The sequence below is a fragment of the Malaclemys terrapin genome, chromosome 24 (assembly GCF_027887155.1).
Source record: "Malaclemys terrapin pileata isolate rMalTer1 chromosome 24, rMalTer1.hap1, whole genome shotgun sequence".
In the NCBI taxonomy this organism is placed as follows: domain Eukaryota; kingdom Metazoa; phylum Chordata; order Testudines; family Emydidae; genus Malaclemys; species Malaclemys terrapin.
Window position 1 is genome coordinate 7,470,218 of NC_071528.1, and position 16,995 is coordinate 7,487,212.

The window sequence follows — 16,995 nt, forward strand, 5'->3', positions numbered from 1 at the left end:
AGAATATCAGGGTTGGAAGAGACCTCAGGAGGTCATCTAGTCCAATCCCCTGCTCAAAGCAGGGCCAACCCCAACTAAATCATCCTAGCCAGGGCTTTGTCAAGCCAGGCCTTAAAAATCTCTAAGGTGGAATCTCCATCCACCTCCCTAGGTAAAATGTGTGGAGATTATTAGTTAAAGTCACTCAGAAAAGATCCCAGTCCCTTAAAGTTCATACATTCTCTTACAAAAAAAATTGACGTAGAAAAATGGTCCATTGGACATTCCCCAACCAACTTCAACTTTGACCCTGTTGTCTTCATGCTCTGTTTTTGTGCAATACAGTAGGTGAATGATTTGTCTAACAACTACGCTATGATGCCAAATGACAGGATTTTTATAAGGAGAATGAATCAATCAGAAATAGTTCGCAATTTGAGGAACTATACATTTTACAGCATAGGTGTGAGACTATACGTTTCAGTTACATACCATTGATAGATACAAAACAACGTGGCTTCTGTATTGTCTAAATAATGGGATAATAATGGGATAATTGAGATGTACAGCTCACAGCCTATTGTTTAGGTATTTCACGGCACAGCAGTTATAGTTACATATGATGGTGTTCTATCTGCTGAGAGTGTTCTGAGGCGAGAAGTACAGTTTTTTTGATAGCTCAGGTCAGAGTTAAGGCTGCTTTTGGAATGTCTAATGCAAATGTTAATGTGCCGCATTAGCAAACGAAACACCTGAGTATTTTACCCTTCTCTCCCCAAAAATCACATCTGAACAAAACCCATGGAATGCTCAAGACATAGTCAATTCCTGCTGCTTGCTATCCTCTTCCTGCATTTGTGTGTTTTCTACCTAGATTGCAAGTTCTCTGGGGCAGTGACCTCGCCTTTGACTGATCATTTCCATACATTTGAATGATTAGGGTCTCAACTGTAATGTTCTTGGTAGGTATTTTAAGTAACATGTCTCCTAGCAACCTTAAACTTCAAGTTGACTAAGTTTGTTGTCTGGAAACCTATTATAAATTCCAGCTGCCTTTGAAATGGGACCCAGAAGCACGTTAATTCATGGACTGAAAGGGTCACCTGTGATTTCACATATTGATCCTTTAGCTCTGTTGCTGAACTGTTATTTATTAGCTAGCTTCCAGTCTTAGAATCATAGAATATTAGGGTTGGAAGAGACCTCAGGAGGTCATCTAGTCCAATCCCCTGCTCAAAGCAGAACCAACACCAATTAAATCATCCCGGCCAGGGCTTTGTCTAGCCGGGTCTTAAAAACCTCTAAGGATGGAGATTTCACACCTCCCTAGGTAACGCATTCCAGTGCTTCACCACCCTCCTAGTGAAATAGTGTTTCCTAATATCCAACCTAGACCTCCCCCACTGCAACTTGAGACCATTGCTCCTTGTTCTGTCATCTGCCACCACTGAGAACAGCCGAGCTCCATCCTCTTTGGAACCCCCCCTTCAGGTAGTTGAAGGCTGCTATCAAATCCCCCCTCACTCTTCTCTTCTGCAGACTAAATAACCCCAGTTCCCTCAGCCTCTCCTCGTAAGTCACGTGCCGCAGCCCCCTAATAATTTTCGTTGCCCTTTGCTGGACTCTGTCTAATTTGTCCACATCCCTTCTGTAGTGGGGGGACCAAAACTGGACGCAATACTCCAAGTGTGGCCTCACCAGCGCCGAATAGAGGGGAATAATCACTTCCCTCGATCTGCTGGCAATGCTCCTACTAATGCAGCCCAATATGCTGTTGGCCTTCTTGGCAACAAGGGCACACTGCTGACTCATATCCAGCTTCATATCTTAGGACAGGTCTACATTCAAACTTACATTGGTAGAACTACATTGCTGAGGGTGTGAAAAATCCACACCCCCTGAGCAATGCTGTGATATCAACCTAGTCCCCGGTGCAGAGAGCGCTGTGTTGATGGGAGGGCTTCTCCTGTTGACAGTTACCGCCTCTCCCGGAGGTGGATTAGCGTCTTCACTGACATGCGACAGTGACTCTGGTGCACCAGTAGAGCTGCAGCATTTGACGTGTAGACCTGGCCGTAGTACTTGAGAGAGGTAGGGTGATTTCCTGCAATATCCTCGCTAAACCCGATTGTATTAAGCTGATGTATTATTGTGGGTCAGGACTGTATATACCTCTCTGGGGGGAGATGTGATGTGAGGTCTGTGTGTTCAAAGGACTATACTGAAAACATGCCAGACAGGAACGAACTTCGGGGATAAGAAGTGTGAAGCGCATTTCTTGGGAAATACCCAGGGGGCAGTGAATGTAATTTCCCCCATCTCTGGTTATGCAGCAACCCAGCCTTTGGAAACTATGCCCTGAGGAGTAGGTCACTGTTTGCTGATGAACTGTTCCCGGAGACAAGATCAAAGGCCCAAGCTGTATAAAGAAACAGCTGAACTGCTCAGCCTGGATTCTGGTTCTGAATCTGAGACAGTTTGAAGTTGTAACCACAAGGAAACCCAGTTGTTAGTCCTTCAAAACCCACATCTCCCAGAGCCCAAGGTTGGAGTTGCGGTGACCTCTGGGAAGCTTTTTAGCATGTGTGTATGTTCTTTGATTATTTTTAATGGGTGTTCTCTGTAATGCTTTCACCTTCAGAATAAATGTGCTTGCTTAGGGAGAGCTGGGTGGTATCTTGTAACTGCGGGTAGTTGCTAGCCTGTTGAGACCCCATGGCTGGCTGGGAATATTACAGCGCAGGCAGGGAACTGTGCAGCCCGGAAAAACCTTGGTCAGGAGGGGGAGAGACGTGGTTCTCTGCCCAAGAAAGGTGACAGCTGAGGAGCCTAGAGTAGGTGCCCTTGGTGTACCATGCATGGGGAACACAGGTGCAGTTGCCCCGAACTCTTACCCTTGTATCTTCCCCTTACTGTAATATCAGAGATCCGTGAAATCTTTAATGCACTCCAGCGAGGCAAGGCAGGGCTTTTATCCCCACTGTACAGATGGGGAACTGAGGCCCAGAAGGACTAAGGGTAGGACTTTTAGCCCAGTGGTTTCAGCTGCTCTGTGGAGAAATACTTAAAGAGAGGGAGGGAGGGAGGGATTTCTCTGCGGTCCGGTGGTTAGGGAGGAGGTGGGAGACCCCTCCCTCCAAATCACTCTTCCATTATTTATTCACAGTGCAACAGGAGAGACGCAGGAAGCCCCCCCTCACAATATCCCCTAGCCCCGTGGTCAGAGCACTTTCCCGACAGGTGAGAGATACCCCCCTCTTTCAATCCTCTCCCCTCTGGCAGAGGGGGAAATTGAACCTGGGTCTCCCACATCCCAGGTGAGTGCTCTAACCACTGGGCTAAAAGTTAGAGGGGTAGGAGCAGCAGCAGCACCTTCCCCATCTTCCTCCCTCTGCTATATGTGGCCCCTAACGTGCTCCTTCAAAACACCAGCTGCGGTGTGGGACCCCCGGGAGCAAGGTCTTGTTGGTGGGGCACTGACAGAGGCAGCTGACTGTGAGAGAGGGGCAGGCCTTAGTCCACACCGCTCCTGTCAGCGTCCCCTTGGCTAGCTCCCCACCCAGCCAGCTGGCTTTGTAGATCTCTCCCCCCCATCCATTGTAGAGGGAGCCTAACTCAGGCTTTGTCCTGTTCCTGGGATTTCCAGGGCGCCGTAATGATCAGCATTGCCTGATTCCCCTTGCGGATCCCACCCTAAGTGACCTGTGCATGGCCACACACAACGTCTGGGGTGGAGCAAGGAATTGAACCTGGTTTGACTGAGTCCTAGGCTCATGCCCGTGCTCCTTCCTACCAAGAGCCATCGCCAGTCAGTCACAAAGAACCGTCCCTCTCCCTCCCCACAGCCGGGAGGGACTATATCCTCTCTCCTTTCCCTGGTGGAGGAAGAACACATATACGAAATGCTGTGCTACGGCCCTGTCGTACGTCCTGCTCCCAGGGCAGCCAACGGCAAACTCCTGTCACTTCAGTGGGAGCAGGGCCAGGCTCATGGTGACGCCACAGCCGGTAACGTACTGCATCCATTACAGCTGCCCCCCAGAAGAACGCAGCTGGCGCTGACGTTAGATGAAACATATATAGACATGAACCGGCCTGACATGGTCCACCCAGTAGAGGGCAGTAAGAGGTAAGAAAGCTCCCACTCCAGTTCTCTGGTCCTCCAGGAATACCTCCAGTGACAACGTGGGAAGATGAAGTTTGATAGTCCGGATACTTCGAAGGTGAAAAGCACGTAGAGATTGTTGTGGGGTGTTGAAAACAAAATTCAGGGCTTCTTTATACATCATAAAGTAGAAGGAACCCCTTTTATTTCCATTTGCAAGTACTTTAAATCACGGTCTCTCGAGCTTTCCAGACGACTGTACCCCTCTCAGGAGTCTGGTTTGTCTTGTGTACCCTAAGTTTCACCTCACTTTAAAATGACTTGCTTACAAAGTCAGACCTAAAAATACGGAAGTGTCACAGCGCAGTAGTACTGAAAGATGGCCCACTTTGTCATTTTTACCATATAATTATAAAACACAGTCCATTGGAATATAAATATTGTACTTACATTCCAGTATATAGAGCGGTATAAACAACTCATTGTCTGTATGAAGTTTTAATTTGTACGGACTTTGCTAGTGCTTTTTACGTAGCCTGTTGTAAAACTAGGCAAATCTCTAGATGAGTGGCTGTACCCCCTGGAAGATCTCTGAGTAGCCTGAGGAGTACACACATACCACTGGTAGAGAACCACTGCTTTAAAGGGCAGTGTGGGAGGCTGGAAAGTTGCATGATTTTTAGGAGGGACAGAGCATGCAAACAAAACGGTTTCTGCACAAAACCCCCAAGTGGAAGAAAGAGGGAGATCAAGAACAGCTGGGAGAAAGAGTTGGTATTTCAGCTGAATGAATTCAATGCAGGAAGGTGGGGAGGTAAGTGGAGGACAGAAATTGAAACTGTGGTAGGAACTCCCCTTTAAGGCATAGCTGGTCATTGCCAAAGTAGCATGAGGCAATTTCTTCCTGATAATTCAGCTAACAATGGGATTTATTGGAACGTGGAATCTCCCCTGCGAAGTGGTGGCAGTCCTATTGCTTGGGACTTTTAAAACAAGACTGGGCATGGCCTCGGAGAATCTCCTGATTGGGGATGAAGTAGAAGAAACAGGCGAAACCAAGCGTTGCCAACTTTACCCCAAGTCTGGTGTTATTTAGTGTTTTCCTTGAAGTCCCAGCTCTTGGAGTCCTGTGATTGCGTGCGAATCTCTGCTTTCATTAAAAAAAAAAAAAAAAATTCTAATCCTCATGGCTGTGAAGAAATATCTTGAAAATATGAGCCTCATTTATCCTAACAACTCAAAAGCCAGATGGTAAAAAACCCATCACCAACAACCCCGCCAAAATAAACCAAATCAAAGAGCTAAATTGGTTAGTTAAAAACAAACAACACGAGATTTTTAGAACCAAATCACACGATTGTTTGAATGCATGGAGGTTGATGGTACCGCCTAATTCGTGTGTGTGTGTGTTTGGTGCTACAGGCACGAACGAGAACGGCAAAGCGACCGCTCTGCAGCTAAAATATATTGCATCAAATTTGTGCCCCCCCCTCCCCCCAAGAATTTCAGGATTCTTACTGTACTATACGTTTACAGCAGCCGTGGAGAAGAGGTGTGCGCACTTTTAAAGCAAGTTCTACTGCTTGAGTCAAAGAAGTCCACAGCATAGGGCCTTTGACCCACAGTTGAGCTGTTCTGGTGGCATCCCACAGAGGGCAACGTTGGCACACCTCCCCTAGCCAGTCCGCTATCGTATATAAAGCAAGTCACACACGTTTGAAACAAGACTTGTTTAAAGTAATTACTGGCTTGGGCGGGCTTCTGATTGACCTTGGTAGTAACAGGTAATTTTTGCTGCTGCTGTTATTAGCACACAGGGGGATCTGTTACGGGCTGTTAATTTGTAATTGATGTTTTCTATTCGATGTCAGACCTGGAAAAGCTTTGGCGCTAGGCCCCACATAGGACATTTCTGCACAAATAAACAGGACACAGACAGGTCAACAAAAGTAGCAAGTAAAATGTACCTGCCCTAGCTTTCCTTAGGAAAGCAACATCCATTTACTATTTCTTATACGATACCAATGTCCCCAGCACTGGATGAGGCATGAAGAGACCGACTTTACCCTAAGAGATGAGCACAGAGAAGGTGGGAAATCCAAAGGGAGCTACGTAATTAAACCAAACGACTCCTCACTTCTTGTGGGCATTGTAAAAAATGCAGAATGAGGCGAGCGAGGCCATAATGCATTAGATCAGAGGTTCTCAAACTGTGGTCTGTGGACCACCAGTGGTCCACAAGCTCTATTCAGGTGGACGCACACGAGAGAATGAAGGGCCACCCACCTAATTAGTGGAGCCTTGCAGGTGTGGCTCCACTAATTAGGTGCCTGGACCCTGGAGAAGATGCACATATAAGGTGAGGTGGTGGCCTTGGGGGGAATAGAGTATAGGTGGGAGGGGGCAGTGGGATGAGAAGAGGGGGTGGGGGGAAATTTGGGATCTGAAGGGCCAGAGAAAGAGGCGACTTTCCTCAACTCCAGGGCTGCAGCTGCCGGGGAGAGACCCCCTCTCCTTCCCAGCCTCAGCTCTGTGGCTGCTGTGACAGGGGAGAGCTCACCTCCCTTCCAGCCCCAGCTTGGGGGCTGCCGCGGCAGGGGAGAGAGGGCACATCCATTGCAATAGAAAGGTAAAACTACTGATATGAAAATATGAGTCGTGTGCTTTTATTTGTAGAACAAAAAAGGTTAATTACTACAATAGTTAGCTAATGGTACAAACAACATTTGGAAAGATCATTGAGTGGTCTGCCGAGACCCTCAGCAATTTTCAAGTGGTCCATTGAAAAAAATAATAATTGAGAACCACTGCATTAGAGGAAGACATAGAAGAAGGTTCAGAGTTTGGAGCAGAAGAGGATTCCATGGCATCAAGTCTGCTGTCAGTGGGTGTGAGCAGAGGGGGCGTGGAATATACTCAGAGATGGAGACCAGAGTATAAAACCTCTCTCTCGTTTTAAATCCGACGCAGTAGGTGACTTTTAGCATCCTCTATGGACCCTTCACCCATGGACCAAGGAGCAAAAGATCTGTTGAACCATTAGAAACATGCACTGGCCTCTTCCAGTAACACACCAGTGCCTAGATGCCCCCCCCCCCATAGACCATCATGGTTCTCAGAGGAAGCAGGATGGAGTATTGCTGGCAGTGAACAGGATCAGATGCAGCACAAGGGTTTCCTAGAATCCGACATTACAGCAAAGGCTAAACCATCATTCTTCTCCTCCGCCATTGCTGCGGAAGTGTAGGAGATGCTACTGCTCTGTCCAGTTAGGCCCCCTGAATGCCCGTGCTGCTTGATGGAAAGGCTCTGGTAGTGTGTCTGGGAGAACAACCACCACATTCCGGATGCTCCTCCAGACAACAAACCAACCACCCACTGAAATCAAGCTAGAAGACCAAGACACTCCACAAGTGCCACCCCCCGTCATGGCTGGTGGAGGATGCGTGGGGCGGCCAACGGAGAGGGGCGGCACCTGCGGCAATTCGGGGGCGGCAGGTCCGTCTCTCCCTCTAGGAGCGAAGGACCTGCCGCTGAACTGCCGCCGCCGATCGCGGCTTTTTTGTTGTTGTTGTTGCTTGAGGCGGCAGAAATGCTGGAGCCGGCCCTGACGCTCAGTAACACCCAATACCTCTGCCGGCAGATACTGTTAACCTGCCCTAAAGCATGCCACATTTCGACCAATTCTCCAGGTGCTAGCCTTAGTGTGGCCAACTCTCCCAGTAGACCTTGCAATCAATCTCAAGTCCCCCATTTTTGAGCCAGCTACAGTAATTAAGAGACCAGCAGAGAAATGCTTTCACCACCCCGCTCCCTCCCACATACAGCAGAACAGAGATCTAGCTCCAACCAGCAGCTCAGATTCCCTCAGAGGGAAGGAATTAATTTTTTCCCCTCGCAAGTAACTTAGCAGCGATACGCCTCCCTGCCTTGCATAACATGTGCCCCGTAAATGATCTTCTCTGATTAACACGAGAGCCCGGCTGACACTCAGGGTCTAAACCCAAGAGCGCTGAGCCTCACTGGGCGCGAGGAGCACACCAAAGGCTACAGTCAAGATGTCAGCTGTGTGCATGAGCGGGAGGATTAATGAAGGCAGAATTTTTTTTCTGGTTTGTAACAGTTTTTTTTTCCTGAGCAGGAATATTAACAAAAAGGCACACTTTAGATTTTGTTTATGTCACTTAATATTCAATTCGCTAATGCACCGTCCTGCTCTCCCTTCCTGGATCAGTATTTGATTACGGTGGTCTTTCCCTCCCAACCCTTACCTGCTGCTAATCTTTGTTCAAAAGTTGATGGCTCCAGGACGTGCCTTGGCCAATGTGAGTCAACAGGTAGTTGGCTGGTGGAGTGTTATGGTGTCAACCTTGACGGGTTCCATCAGTAAAGGATCCCACTGAGAAACCAGGGAGATCCAGCTGTGGACGTATGATGGTCTGTTTCTCCAGAGTACAGCTGGAAGAGAGATCATTTCACTATGAGGATAGTGAAGCACTGGAATGGGTTCCCAAGGGAGGTGGTGGAATCTCCATCCTTAGAGGTTTTTAAGGCCCGGCTTGACAAAGCCCTGGCTGGGATGATTTAGTTGGTGTTGGTCCTGCTTTGAGCAAGGGGTTGGACTAGATGACCTCCTGAGGTCCCTTCCAACCCTGATATTCTATGATCAGCATCACAGCGCTGATGGAGATTCTCCTCTAGGGCAAACACTGCAGTGGATCCTCTCCAACCCCGAGTTCCTACAATAGCAGTCGTTACCACAGGACAAGAGGGTCTGACCCATTGAGAGGCGAGCGGGTATCCTGGCTGCGTTGAGTCAGGATTGTGGAGTAAATGAGATAGACACTCCCTCCCATGGGTACTCTTGGTCTCCCATGGTGAGATGTGTCGTGCAGAGATGACCTGACCAGAAACCAGATGGTGCCCAGAAGTGAGAGCGAAGCTGAGGAACTTGTTATTCCGACCGAGGTGAGAATTAAATGGAGAACTAAGAAGTGGCTCTGTCTGTGTGGAGATCCAGGGCATGTCCACACTGCAATTAGATGCCCGCGGCTGGCCTGTGTCAGCTGACTTGGGCTCAAGGGGCTTGGGCTGGAGGCAACAAAACTGCAGTGTAGATGTTCAGGCTCAGACTCCAGCCCAAGCTCCGGGACCCTGCGATGGGGGAGGGTCCCTGAACCCGGATGTCTACATAGCAGTTTTACAGCCCCCAGCCCAAGCCATCGGACCTGGACCAGCCATGGGCGTCTAATTGCAGTGCAGACATTCTCTCAGTGTCCAAACCGCCCTAAACGGTGGGGAACAAATCCATTATCTTATCCCTTTGGTGAAAGGGGACTCTAGCACCAGGGATTAACCTACCATGCATCTTCCCTCCCACCTCTCCACCTAGTAGAGAGACAATCCTCACTCGGACGTGCCAGCCAAGGGCAACCAAAAATCCCCGAGGATCCATTGAATGGCCACCTCGCCTCAAACCGTGCAACTCAGCCCTTGTTCATCACTCTGGATCTGATCAGAGGTCCAGGTTCAAGGGAGTGCCAGCCAGAACGGACTCGGACGCTGTTTTACTGTGCAGTCTCAAGTTCCTCCAGTTGTGAGCCGAGGAGAGCAATAATTCACCTGCTTCACGGTGTTATCGCGACGTCACGACAGAGTCGCTGTGAGGACACCCCGCCGCTCAGGCTGGGATTGTTCTGTTCAGCACATCACCTCAGAATTTTGCTGCATAAACGTCTTGGCTATTTACCGACGCTGCAGGGCTGTTGTCTAATGGACATTAAATTTACCCTCACATTCTGAAGGTGTAACGCTCAGTTAGACACTGTGATGGGAAAAGGACGGGAGAAATATAATCTTTGAATGATTTTCCTTGTTTAAATAAAGGATGAAGCGGTGGATAAGGTGTGATGGAAACACAAGGACTAGAGAATCTGCTACCTTAGTCATCTGACAAATGGGCCCAGTGCCCTCCGAGAGGTGGAGAAGGATACGAATATTTATCATGATTTTCTTCCACAGATCTCATAGCACTTTACAGAGATGGGTATGTGCCATTATTCCCCGTTTTCTGTGCCTCCATTTCCATCTGTGTAAAAGTGATGCGGCTTTCCCAAGGTCACGCAAAGTTGCAGGCAGAGCTAGGAACAGAACTCAAGTCTCCTGACTCAAAACTGCAGCGTCGGCCAGCAGCCCATCATAAATCAGCTTTATACCGGGGAAGGTATTTCCCATGGGCAGCGAGCGTGTGTTGATGTGGCTCTCCGCTGTGTACCAGGCCTTATTAACATAAAACAGCACACTCCTGGAAATCTAAAAGCACCAAACAGAAATAAGACACCGTTACCTACACCCCGCTGACCTTTTCTGGCAGTTTTCAAAGACCCAAAGGCACTTTTTCCAAGAGAAAGGGTGTCAAATAGCAACAAGACTGACCCAGGTCCAAACACCCAAGAACTTCCCAAAAGTTCAACTCTCGATTTTGTGACCTGGACCCCACCTGGCCTAAGTCTATCTTGGGTAAGTACATGCTCCCTTCGAGGAGATGCAGAATTCTTCACGTCACAACCCGACATGGTTGTGTAGCGTTGCTGTGCATGGTTAGGCCCAGTGCTTGATTTGTGCCAGGGTTCACCCCTGGGCTTGCTGTGTCAGTTATGCAAAACATTTGCTTGAGCCCCGGCACCTCTTTCATAGCAAATTCAACACGGGTTAAGCCACTGCCATGCTCTGACCCAAAGGCGGCTGGTGTATTTTCAGTAGCGGGAATGCATGTGGGAAGCACTTGGAATGAAGGTACCATAAAAACACAAGAGATTTTCCTCCTTGCTGTCCCCTGAAGCAGAGGCGGATTAAGGTTTCCTGGGGCCCTGGGTCAGAGCAAGCGAGGGCCCCCCCACCCCTTCCGCCTGCAGTCCCGCCTCCAGCCCTGCCCATGGCCCCACCCCTTTCTGCCCCTTCCCCGGGGCCCACTCCTGTTCCACCCAGAATCCCCCCATTCCAGCCCCCACTGCAGCCCCGCAACTCCTTTCTGCCCCCCCCCCCACACCGCGGCCCCAAGACCAGAGAAGTTCTGTCCCTGTGCCACGGCTCTGGGGCGCAAGGGGGCCCGGGTGCTGGGGCTTGCCCTGCCATCTCCCGCGCTTCTTCGGGGGACCAGGGTCGGGGTGCTGGGGCTTCTCCCACCCCACCCAGTGCTTCTGCCAGAGAGCAGGGTCAGGTGTGGGGGCTTCCCCTGCCTCCCTGCGGCTTCTGCTGGGGATGGGGGAGGGCCTAGTGGGGGGGACGTGACTTCCCCCATCTGATGGCTGCTGCCATGGAGAGGGGACAGGGGCCACCCTTCCCACGGCTTCTGCCAGGGAGTGGGGTTGGGGCGCGGGGTCTTCTCCTGTCCTGCCCACCCGGCAGCTGGGGCTCCGGGTTTCCACTGGTAGCAGTTGGCCGGAGCCCCTGGGCACGGACCCTGTCGGCCCAGTGGCTAAGAAAACATCAAGGCACCCCCTAGAATTTCTTAGGTTTCATTTCTCTGCAAAGGGTCAACATGGTTTCCAGCCAGCCCCTAGCATTGCAGGCTACTTAAATCTTCTGTGACTGCTGTTCTGGGAGCCCAGATCTTTGCTCCTGTTTGGTGAAGGCCTTGTCTGCGTTTGACACCCTGGGCTGTGACCTCCCTTTATTCGTCTTATGCTGCATTGACTCAATTCAGATCTTATTTGAGTCAACAGCTTGGTTTAACTCTGCTTCTTCCTGTAGGAACCTTTTCTTCCAATTCAGTTTATGTTACAATTCTACTGGGCTGCCCCGGGGCTCTCTTTTACATCAGCGCTTGGTCTAATTATAGGTTTCCATTGAGGACGAGTATTTGGCCTGGCAGTTTGCAGTCTATTAATCACGGCACTAAAATTATTTTAGTCTATGAATTTGCTTCTTTGTCTGGCCAGTTTTGATGCTGCCAAGTAGATTTTGCTTTGCTCAGCTGCAGCGTTTAATCTGTAGGCTGAAAATAATATGGTAACAAATCCATGGCCATCCTCGGAGTGTCACGGTTGTCACTATGCTATGGCCGCTCAGAGCTTCGTGGCGACAGTGGGAATAGAACCCATGTCCTCATGATCCCAAAGCACAAGCCTCTGCCACTTAACTGAAGGAGAGACTGCCTTAACTATGGCACAGCTGAGCAGTTCTGAATCCATCCATATGTGTGTGTGTGTGTCTCTCTCTCTCTCAGCAAGAAGCTTTAAAGGTTGTGATGGGAAACACCAATAGCAAAGCAACCCAACAGGAAGCGGTAACATGTCCGCTGACACCCATGCCCAAGCGGAGATGTTTTGAAGAGACCCGGTGGCCAACTGGTGAACGACACAGTCTTGGCGACAGTCCATTTTCAAGGTTAAAGTTTGAAGGCATGCCTGATTCACTTCTTCCTCTCTTATAACTTTTGTATTGAGTGCAATATATAGGGCTTGCAAAAATGATACCATATTGACAGCCGAGGAACTGAAGATCTCCGTTCCCTAGAAGAGAGGCACCAGCAACCCAAGCTTCTGGCTGTCCTGTGGAGATTTACAAACCAACCTCCCTCATTGACAGTGCAGTAGGGTTTTCTTTTGTTTCAAATTGGCTACCTGGTTACTAGGAACTGTACTGAGGCCCTCACCTTACCGCACGTTGGCCACCAAAAAGCCATCAGTGGGGAACAATTTTGGGGCATCCTGCACTGGATTTGAACCACTGGCCTAGAGCTGAAAGGCTCCAGTCCCCAACGTAAATCCCCAGAGACACCGATAAAGTAGGTCCAATGGACAATCTCTGGGTACAAGCACATTTAACACAAGAGACGGCTTTTAAAACACAAGAGACTTCCTCTTATCTACCAATGCTTCCCCTCGGGAGTACAGCTGGGGGCCATTTTTCAGAAGGACCTCTTTCCCCCTCCCGCAGCATACAGAAAAAAAAATGCAGCATCAAATTCGCCAGATTGTTTTGGTCGAAACCACTCCCCGCCCCAAAAATCTAACCTTTAGTTATTTTTTTTTTAAATGAAACATTTCAGTCCCAAATGAGCTTTCGTTGCAAATTTGAGTTCAGTTGTATTTGCAAAGAGGTGAAACACTCAAAACCAAAATGAAATGTTTCGTTTGACAGAACCGTTTAATTAAAAAAAAAAAAAAAAAAAAAAAACCACCAAATAAATAAATAAACCAACAAAACGTTTTCAGCTCAGCCAGCAAACTGAAAAATCTGTTATTTAAACAGCTCTACCCAGGAGGCAAGAACCAGAGCCGGGATGAGACAAGAACTGTGCTCCAGTGATAGACCTTTGGGCTCCAGTGCACCCATGGGGGAAATGAACTGGAGTTCTCTGATAACTGCACTCCCAGGGCAGGACAAAGGCCCTCCAGGGAGAACATTCTGCCCCCAGAGTCTTAAATCTAGGGACTATTAGAGCGACCATCTCTGCTGACCTCAACTGTGGCAGTGATACACAGTCTGAGAGTGCTCAGGCCATAAAGGGCTTTATAGACCAATGTCACCCAGACAGCGCAGTTATCTGAAACTGGTGTAAAGGGAGCCCTGCGTCTCAGAGCACCCAGGGGTAGCTTCTGAGTAGCTTTCTACAGAGCCCCAGGCAGGATTCATAAAGGCTTGAGCTACTGCACAGAGCCTGATTGGAAAGGGAGGTTACAATCTACTTACTAGACCTGTGGTGAGCTGGCAAGGAATCCTGGGAGACACTTGCTAAAATTCTTCTTCCAAGCGGGAAAGAACATTGGGGTGATTCCCTGTGTCTGATGGAGTCTTTGCTTCTCTGGATTCTGCTGATCCACCCCTAACTTATCCCAAGGCCGTTGGATAATTCTTCGGAAGAGCCCTTTTCTCTAACCTGTGATGCAAGTTGGTCCGTTCCAAACGCCAGGTATCTCCAAAACAATCCCCAGAGGCAGCTACCCCCCTCCAATAGCTCCTAGCCCCACTTCAAATAGCAACACGTGGAATCCTGTGCTATCAATATGTTCCTCAAAAGAGAGCCCACAAACAAAGCAGAGACGTTCCTAGCATGTGAACCTTGGTCTGGGCTTCTGGTCAGAACCCAGGGCCAGGCTGTGATTTGCTAAGTTCAAACCAGCACAATACAAAGAGAAGAGCAAAGTCTCTGCCCATCGGCTCATTCATATTAAATGCGAATGTGGATCTCCTACACGGACTGGAGTTAGTGGTGCACTTTGTTAAACCTCCCTGGGGCTAGGGGCAAGCTGTGCTGCCGGACTTGCTGCCTTTCAGCGGAGATGTAAACCCCCGATCTGAGATTGTTAGAGATCCGAAGGGACGTCACCCCCAGGCGGCTGTCATTGACTTCAGTGTCCTTGCCAAATTCCCAGTACTAGCAATTACATCACTCCCCCTAAATCATCAACCCGTCCCAACAATTTTAATTGGATACCATATACTTCTCTATTTCCTGTCCTCCGTGCACCAAAATCCCACCAAAGCAGGATGTTTTGGGGGTTACAGAACCATTAGAAATGTTTCCAGACCCATCGCGGGTACTGAGCGCCACTTTCATTAGCTGTTAAACAGGTGTGGCATTTCACCGGAGAGGGAGATGCATTTTGGTGGCAGGGAGGCGCTGTCTGGGTACATACACATAGGAGTGCCTAGAACATTTTAACATCCTTCAGCAGGAAAGGTATGTCTACATGGGAGATAGGAAAAGGTTTTCATATGACTATTATAATATTTTATTTCTTCCTTCCAATTATTTCCTCTAGACCAGGGGTTCTCAAACTTCACTGCACCGCGACTTCCTCCTGACAATAAAAATTACTCCACGACCCCAGGAGTGGGGATCGAAGCCTGAACCCGCCCAAGCCCCACTGCCCCGGGCAGGGGAAGTGGGGGGCTGGCAAAGCTGAAGCACAAGGGCTTCAGCCCCAGGCGGGGTGGGGGGGTCTGTAACCTGAATCCCAACATGCAGGGTGGAAACCCTCAGGCTTTGGCCTCGGGTGGTGGAGCTCGGGTTTTGGCTTTGGCCCTGGGACCCAGCAAGTCTAAGCCAGCCCTGACGACCCCATTTAAACGGGGTCACGATCCACTTTGGGGTCCCAACCCACAGTTTGAGAACCACTGCGCCAGACCCCTTTCTAGCCATCTCCTCTAGGAATGAAGGCTGGCAGAAAGAGTGCATTTGTAATAATAATAATGATAAAAAGACCCTAACGTTTCAAGCAAACTTTATAGAGAGAGAGAGCGCGCGCGCGCGCGCGAACAGTGGTCTATTAAAAATAATCCATCATAGAACTGCATATAAAAATTGACATTTAACTGACTTATTACACTCCAACCCACTAGCTACATTAGGCAAAACACTCCACTACAGCTGAACACAGCCTTGCAATGACTGCAGCGAAGGCCGGCAGACAGAGGATAACAAGACAGACACATCTCAGAGCAGAACATGGAGGTGGCTTGGAAGTGATCTGCTGCCTCTGAACTTGCTGGCAAATTGGCTGTGGCTTTTAAGTTCAAGTGGGCCAGAGAGAAAAGCAAACAGCTTTGGGCCAGCATGAAAAGTAGGTTTTCATTATTGCTCTCTCTCGATTCATCTCTCAGCTCTCTGGCTTGTGTCACCCAGGGGGCTCTTTCGCTCATCTTTGCTGATTCCTCATGTACCCCTCCTCTTGAATTTTTCATGCTCGCCACAGTGCAGAGTTTGCTGGCAGCCGCTGGATGAAACGCCAGCAAATTGCATGGAAGAGCACAGAGGCAGAAGACACTGCCGGGCTCACTGAAGACCATTCCCATTTAGAGAGAAGCCAAAATCCAGGAAGAAACCTACGCTAATGAACACAAATACAAAAGGGGAGGATCACCCAGCAGTGTTAATGAAGCCACTGCATGCTCCAACCAGCTCTCAAAGATATACTCCCTCTGGGTGCCCAATTGTGTATCCGGATGTGCCGCCTTGGTAGCAGAGTTCCCTAAGTTTTTTGCATTTTTATTTCCATGCTTCTCATTAGTAAGCGGAGCAGATCAGCTCTCCGACAGCACCCGAAAGGGGCGATGAGGAATACCACATGGAATGGGAATTTAAGAAGGCAGATCGTCATTTGAAATGACAGGCTGATCCTCTGAACAGGAACGGATCTGTATACCAAAATGGCAACTTTGCCACAACCACGTTTGTGTAAATCGGATGGAAAAAGCAACAAAAGGATGCTTAAAATGGCCCTGACACGTAGCAGCATCATTTACAGGTACTATCTCTAATCCCCCCTCCTTCCCCTACTTTTACTCACTTTGCTTCCTGCACCCAGAACAATGAAGTTCTTAATGATGCTCCAAGTTGGCATTCAGCCAAATGCTGGGATCGTTACCCCTACGTTTGCAAAAAGCACCATGGGATCATTAACAGCCGCGAGTGGAAGGCCCTGGCTTTAGGCCTCCTCTGAAAGAAAAACCACACGCAGCAGCACAACAGTGGCCCAGGGCCATGCACGGAATTTCCCGGCTTCTGGGGAGTCCTGGAGAGGAGGAAGAATCCGGATCCCTTTGCAGACGGCATTGCTGCTGCGCTAGGAGCTGTACACCGAGTTCCAGGTCCACGGCTAGGACTCAGAGGCACTGCAGTGGTACCAGTAATAGTTGGAGTACTATTTTCCTCTCTCTGAAGAAGGGCCGGGAGTCAGGGGTGAAAGCGTGGGCTTCGTTGTGACGAAGTGTCGCTGCCATGTCAACACTGGATGGTCTAGTGGATTCTTTAACTCTTCCACTGACTGCCCTTGTGGAAGTCACAGTCTGTGCCTCAGTTTCCCCTCTGTACAATGGGGACAACAACAATCGTTACCTATCCTGAGGGATTGGAAGGATTGGTTTGTTTTTGAGCATCACAGTGTGTAAGGGCTTGATCCTGC

The 16,995-nt window shown here is 49.1% G+C and overlaps 1 protein-coding gene across 3 annotated transcripts in view; it reads right to left on the reverse strand.

The window, feature by feature from the left end:
• LINGO3 (leucine rich repeat and Ig domain containing 3) overlaps nucleotides 1-16,995 on the reverse strand; it is a 128,220-nt gene that overhangs the window by 97,388 nt on the left and 13,837 nt on the right. The window contains exon 1 of one of the 3 annotated variants that reach the window (XM_054013949.1): nucleotides 8,356-8,408. The exons of the other annotated variants lie outside the window; for them this stretch is intronic. The gene's annotated coding sequence lies outside the window, so the exon portion shown is untranslated. Of the gene's footprint in view, nucleotides 1-8,355; nucleotides 8,409-16,995 lie in introns of those variants that run through there. 3 annotated transcript variants of the gene reach the window in all.